Raw genomic sequence first — 6,880 nt, forward strand, 5'->3', positions numbered from 1 at the left:
ACGGTGATAGTGCAGGTCTGACCAGGGTGACAAATTTTACAGTGTGAGCCCAGTGGATTACCTACACCTGAACAGACATGGGAACATAGAGACGACTCCGTGGCCCTCCCCCGGGATCCGGCTCATCCTGTTGAGCAGTCATGATCAGAGCCGCAGTTTCCCAGGTGATGACCCTCACAACACAGGGAGGTGGCAGGATGTGCTCTGCTCTTCAGGCATCTCAGACAGGAAGAATTGCCAGGAAAGGGTGTCCAGCTTCTTGTTCCAGGACCCTGGGCGATAGGTAATATGGAAATTGATGCGAGTGAAGAAAAGGGCCAACCTGGTCTGCCTGGCATTATGACCTTTGGCCACTCATAGATAAGCCAGGTTTTTATGGTCCGTCTACACCACGAATGGCTGCTCAGAACCCTCGAGCCAGTGCCTCCAATCCTCTAGTGCCAACTGAACAGCTAGGAGCTCCCCATTGTCCATGTCGGAACTGCGTCCAGCTGGGGAAAGATGCATTGTCATTGTGTTGTGACAAAATAGCTCCTACCCCACTATCTGAACAGTCAACCTCCATGACGTATTGATTGTTGGGATCTGGCTGGACAAGGACAGGTGCCAAGGAAAACAGCCATTTCAGAGTGTCAAAGGCTTGCTGGACTCCTCCATTCCACTCAAAGCAGACCTTGGGAGAAGTGAAGTTAGTGAGATGGAAGTCTGGCTAAAGTTTCTAATGAACCTCCGGTAGAAAACACTTGGAATTGTTTGCAGATAATGTGTTTTGGCCATTCCACCACAACTTTTATTTTAGCTGAATCAGCCCTCATCTGACCTTTCTCAACAATGTAGTCCAGAAATAGTTCTGTCTCAACATGTCTCAACAAACAGTCTGTTTACCAGGACCCTTTGTAGTACCTGTCAGTTGTGGTTTCTGTGCTCAGAGACTGACCTGGAGAAGATCAGGATGTCATCCTAGTAAACAAAGACAAAGTGAATGAGGAAATGCTGAAGCACATCATTCAAGAGTACTTGGAATACCACAGGAGTGTTGGTAAGGCCGAAGGGTATGACGAGGTGCTCAAAGTGCCTGGGGTAGGTGTTGTTCTGTCTTCAACAAAGTGCCTTGCTCTTGTGTCAACAGGCAGCTAAATTCCACTCCAATTACCACACTGACAAGAGAATCCAATTCTTCGCTCTTTACTGAAGGCATTGGCAGTAGGGTAAAACTAAGACATAATACCATAATTCCAACTAATTACAAATACATAACTGCAATGATTAAAGACTAAATTGTGATTAAATATGAACAGTGAGCATAATACCAACTGAATGTATTGCTATTAGGAAAATAACTACGCCAGAACCAATTCTGTAGTAAAATAAATATATCTGTAGCCAACATGAAGAAAACTAGCATGAGGTAAATCAGCCTGCTAAATACAATTTGCCATTCGCATAACTGCACAAAATGCTTGACTATGTACAAAAATAAGAATCATGAATGAACATTTTACATACCAACGATGCAATCTAAGACCAAATACAGCCAACCATGCTTTCCTCCACCATTGCTTAATCCCGACTCACACTGATGACATCATAAACACTGGCCAGCAGTGTTGCCAGATTTCGCGACAGAAACAAGCAACCAGCTCTATGAAAACAAGCCCAAAAGAAGCCCAACTGGCAACCCACAACATTGTGTAAACCTGAGGCCGCTTTTAAACAGTATAGCTCTGTAGTAGTATAGACTTCTTTGTTTTGTCTCATTGTGTTTTGCAGCAGTCAAACCCATGGTTCTTAGCCTCATAGAAGAGAAGGGTGCACATTTTTGTGTGTATGCTTCTCTGTATTAGCATGTTGAACTAAATCAGCATGGTGAGCACGTATTTCACACTTGCAAAATCTGGGGAATGCCTTTGGTACGTCTCCCATTAGGACCGCAGCTACTTTCAGAGGTGTATGCAGACACTTTTTTTTTTTTTTTTTTTGGGTGGGTGAAGGAGCACACTGGTGCCTAATCAGCGCCGTTCCTCTGTTATTGATCATTTCATATGCACAGCTGTTAAATACAGAAAATGCCGACTAGAGAAATATGTCTGTGTAGATTCTCAGTTATCCAGGTCATAGTAGTCTCTGGAGCTTGAAAAAGGCGACTGGACTTCTTTTTGTTTCTTGAAGACGTTTCACCTCTCATCCGAAAGGCTTCTTCAGTTCTCAACCAAATGGTGGAGAGACCCAGGTATTTAAACCCCTGTGGGCGTAGTCCCCTGGAGGTGGTTATGACCCTCTATTGATCATGTGCGTGAACACGTGTGCCCAGGTGTGAAGGGGGCGTGGGTCATATTTAATCAGTGGTTTCAGTTGAAACCAATTTAGGACTCCGCTCCATTGTTTCCTGTGGCCTATTGAGGTCACTGGAACAAAGGTGTGAATGGGGGTTGAGACGTCTGGGAAGGGAGCTCAGGACAGCACTGTAAGCGGGGGAAAGTTGGTGACGTAATCCACCTCCTCTGTTCAATGATGGTTGTTCACAGTGGACATAGATGGCTTCTTTCACTCCTCTTTCAAACCATCTGTTTTCCCTGTCCAAAATGTGGACATTGGCATCCTCAAAAGAGTGCCCTTTTTCCTTCAGATGCAGATGTACTGCTGAATCTTGTCCTGTCGAAGTGGCTCTTCTATGTTGTGCCATTCGTTTGTGAAGAGGCTGTTTGGTTTCACCAATGTAGAGGTCCGAGCATTCTTCACTGCACTGAACAGCATACACTACATCGCTGATCTTGTGTTTGGCGGGTTTGTCCTTGGGATGAACCAGTTTTTGTCTTAGGGTGTGACTTGGTTTGAAGTATACTGAGATGTCATGCTTGGAGAAAATTCTTCTGAGTTTCTCTGACAAGCCTGACACATATGGGATGACAATGTTGTTCCTCTTGTCCTTCCTATTCTCTGTAGTTTGTGTTTGGCCTTCATTCCTGTGCATCTTAGCTGATTTGATGAAGGCCCAGTTGGGGTAACCGCATGTTTTGAGGGCTTTCTTAATGTGTGTGTGTTCCTTATGCTTCCCTTCTGCCTTAGAGGGAACACTTTCCGCACGGTGTTGTAGGGTCCTGATCACCCCAAGTTTGTGTTCCAGAGGGTGGTGGGAGTCAAAGAGGAGATACTGGTCTGTGTGTGTGGGCTTCCGGTAAACTTCAATGTTGAGGCTTCCATCTTCCTCGATAAGCACCGCACAGTCCAGGAATGGTAACTTGTTATCTCTGGTGTCCTCCCTGGTAAAACGTATGTAATTATCCACTGAGTTAATGTGACGAGTGAAGGCTTCTACTTCTTGGGTTTTGATTTTGACCCAGGTGTCATCTACATATCTGTACCAGTGGCTAGGTGCCTTCCCTTTGAAAGAACCAAGAGCTTTACTTTCCACTTCCTCCATGTAAAGGTTGGCTACAATGGGAGACACTGGGGAGCCCATGGCACATCCATGCTTCTGTCTGTAGAATCCATCATTGTATTTAAAATATGTTGTGGTAAGGCAGAGATCTAAAAGTGCACAAATCTGATCTGGGGTGAAGCTGGTTCTGTTCAGTAAGGAATCGTCTTCCTGTAGTCGTCTTCTGACGGTCTCCACTGCCTCAGTTGTAGGTATGCAAGTGAAAAGTGAAACCACATCAAAGGACACCATGGTTTCATCTGGATCCAGTACAAGATTCTGGACCTTGTTAGTAAAATCTGTAGAGTTTTCAATGTGGTGGGGTGTGATGCCAACAAGCGGTGATAAGATGGTGGCGAGGTGTTTGGAAATGTTGTAGGTGACCGAGTTTATACTGCTGATAATGGGTCGAAGTGGGACTCCTTCTTTGTGGATCTTTGGGAGTCCATAAATGCATGGAGTGGCTTCTCCAGGGTACAGGCGGTAGTAAGTGGGGCGGTCAAAGGCTTTTTCCTTTTCAAGTTGTTGCAGGCAGCAAACAACTTTTTTCTTGTAGTTGCTTGTGGGATCACGTCTCAAGACCTCATAAGTATTGTTGTCACTGAGGAGTGTAGTAATTTTGTTGTGGTAATCCGATGAATTCAGCACAACCGTGCACCTCCCCTTGTCGGCTGGCAGTATGGTGATGTTTTGATCCTTGCTTAGGGCTGTGATGGCCTTCTTCTCCTGAATGGTGAGGTTGGATGGAGGAAGTCTTGCACTGGAGAGAGTGGCTGAAACTTTCATCCTGATCTGTTCTGCTACAGGATGAGAAAGTTTGTTATTTCTTATAGCGGTTTCTGTTGCTGTGATGAGGTCTACTATAGGAAGCTGTTGTGGGGCTATGGCAAAGTTGAGTCCTTTGGCTAGCACATTTTCTTCTGGTTTGGTGAGGACCCTGTCTGATAGGTTCTTCACCCACTTTCCTTGGTTTCCATTGCTTATCGTGTCGTCCTGTTTGTTAACAGATGAATGGTATGCCTTGGTTTGCAGAGTTTGAAATTTACGTAGTTGTCTTTCCTTGCCTTTGATGTGTTGTGCGAGCTGGGCTTTGTCCACAAATGTAGAAACTTCTTCTGCGATGGTGTGAGGTAAGAGTGATGAGAGTCTCTGCTGAGTCTGGTGGATTTTGTTCTGGAGTGCATCTATGGTGAAATGGACCTGTCTTATCCTTTCACTTAAAAGGTGGTTCTGTGCTCTCCATAGAATTTGGTCAGCTCTATGTCCTTTTACTGTGGACCCAAGGTGCAAACTCTTGGGAACCAGTCTGGACTGTCTGCATCTCAAGTTGAAACGAAGGTGGTTCCTGTAGTCCGCTAGCTTTCTTGAGTCCCTTTCATACTCCCGCACCAATTGAAGGGTGTTCCTCCCAAAGTGCAAGGCAATATGTCTGTGTAGATTCTCAGTTATCCAGGTCCCTCCAGGGGACTACGCCCACAGGGGTTTAAATACCTGGGTCTCTCCACCATTTGGTTGAGAACTGAAGAAGCCTTTCGGATGAGAGGTGAAACGTCTTCAAGAAACAAAAAGAAGTCCAGTCGCCTTTTTCAAGCTCCAGAGACGACTAGAGAAATAATTTCGTCGCATCGTTTTGGCGCAGCCCTCTTGTGCGGCGCATTGCTTATAGTGCAGACCCACTTTTAGCGCCACTGTCTCCCACCTCATGGTCTATATTTTCCCCGCTTACTGGAGTTCATTCTTGCGCTGCCTCCTCACTCTGGGCTGTTATGAGTGTTTGTTTGGGTGTGCGCCCGGTCAGCTTGTGCAGGAGCGTTAAACAGGAAACGGGGGCTTGGAAGGGACAAACTACCTGCCACTCGTCTTTTGCTTTATTATAGGGCGCCGAGAGATATTCAAGGAGTTTCACTCGGAAAGAAAGTCAAGCCCAAATAAGCAACTCCACGTTCAAAAACAAGCCCAAAAAACCGCAACCCGCGACTCACGAGATTTGCAACGACTTTAGAAAAAAAACAAGCCCAAAGTCGCTTATAATAAGCGGACTTGGCAACACTGCTGGCCAGTTCACATTCTTTAAACGATGCATACCTAACTTGGCCAGTAGGTGGCACCAATACACAAAACGAACTTCCAATACACATTGTCTATGGAACATTACAGGTGTTAAAGGAGGTTTTCCACTCGTGTATGTTAACGTGTTCAATTAATTGTGAAAGAAGATGCCTGAAACACTTTAATTAAAAAGATAAGACATTTAATATATTAAAGAATCAGAAATGATCACACTTGCATGTGGGGGACTCAGAGGAAGAGACAGGCTTGTATCTGCACTGTCTCATTCCCTCCCTGAGCCTGTGTTCCTCTCTAACCAGCGTTAGGGATTATTTTTTACTCAATGAATGAAGGACAAGTGTTTAAAGGTAAACTCCAGTAAATTAATTAATAAACAGTGGATCAACCAAATAATAAACAATTAAATAATACATTAGACAGAGAGCAACTGATCAGAAAGTACCAGACTAACTTCTCTGTTTCAGTGCATCTTATCTTGAGGACCGGCCACAAGGACGCAGAATTAAAACATCAGGAGAGAAGACGTACAGGCTCCACGAGAGGAATCTGAGTCATGAAAACCAGCTTGAACAAGACTGAGTGACGAAGGTCAACTCATAGCGCCCAGAGATTGTTTATGTTTAGGTAAGAGGAGGCTGTCAGTATAAAAATGTTCTGGTTAGACAGGAACACGGGCTCAGAGGGAGAGCACACACACAGGCCTGCTGTCTCCTCCGGGTCCTCGCATATGCATGTGTGATTTTCTGATTCTTTCATTTATTAAATGTCTTACTTTTTTAATTAAAGTGTTTCAGGTGTCTTCCTTCATAAACAACCTGTTTACCTGTCACCATAACATCTTTATACTGCCACTATCTGCACATAAACAGATTCTGGGTGCTGCAAGTTGACCGTCGTCATTCGGTCTCGTCCAAGCTGGTTTTTCATGATTCCTCTCATCAGATGTTTTAATTTGTCATACGGGGCAAACTTGCTCCAATTAATGACAGAACATGGTGATGTTGGTGATGTTTTTATTGTACGTAGTGTGGCCGAATCTCCAAAATAAGATGCACTGAGACAGAGAAGTTAGTCTGGCACTTTTTAATCTGTTGCAATCTGTCTAATGTATTATTTAACTGTTTATTATTTGGTTGATCCACTGTTTATTAATTAACTTACTGAAGTTTACTTTTAAACATTTGTCCTTTTATTCATTGAGTAAAAAAATTATCCCTAACATGTCCATCCTTGAGCACGGTGGCGTGGTGGTTAGCACTGCTGCCTCACAGATAGAATACCATCTGGACGGCCTGGGTTTGATTCCACCTTGGCCCAGGCCCCTCCCTCTCTCTGTGTGGCGTTTGCATGTTCTGCCCATGTCTGCGTGGGTTTCCTCCCACAGTCCAAAGA

Source organism: Archocentrus centrarchus, chromosome 10 (assembly GCF_007364275.1).
Source record: "Archocentrus centrarchus isolate MPI-CPG fArcCen1 chromosome 10, fArcCen1, whole genome shotgun sequence".
NCBI lineage: Eukaryota > Metazoa > Chordata > Actinopteri > Cichliformes > Cichlidae > Archocentrus > Archocentrus centrarchus.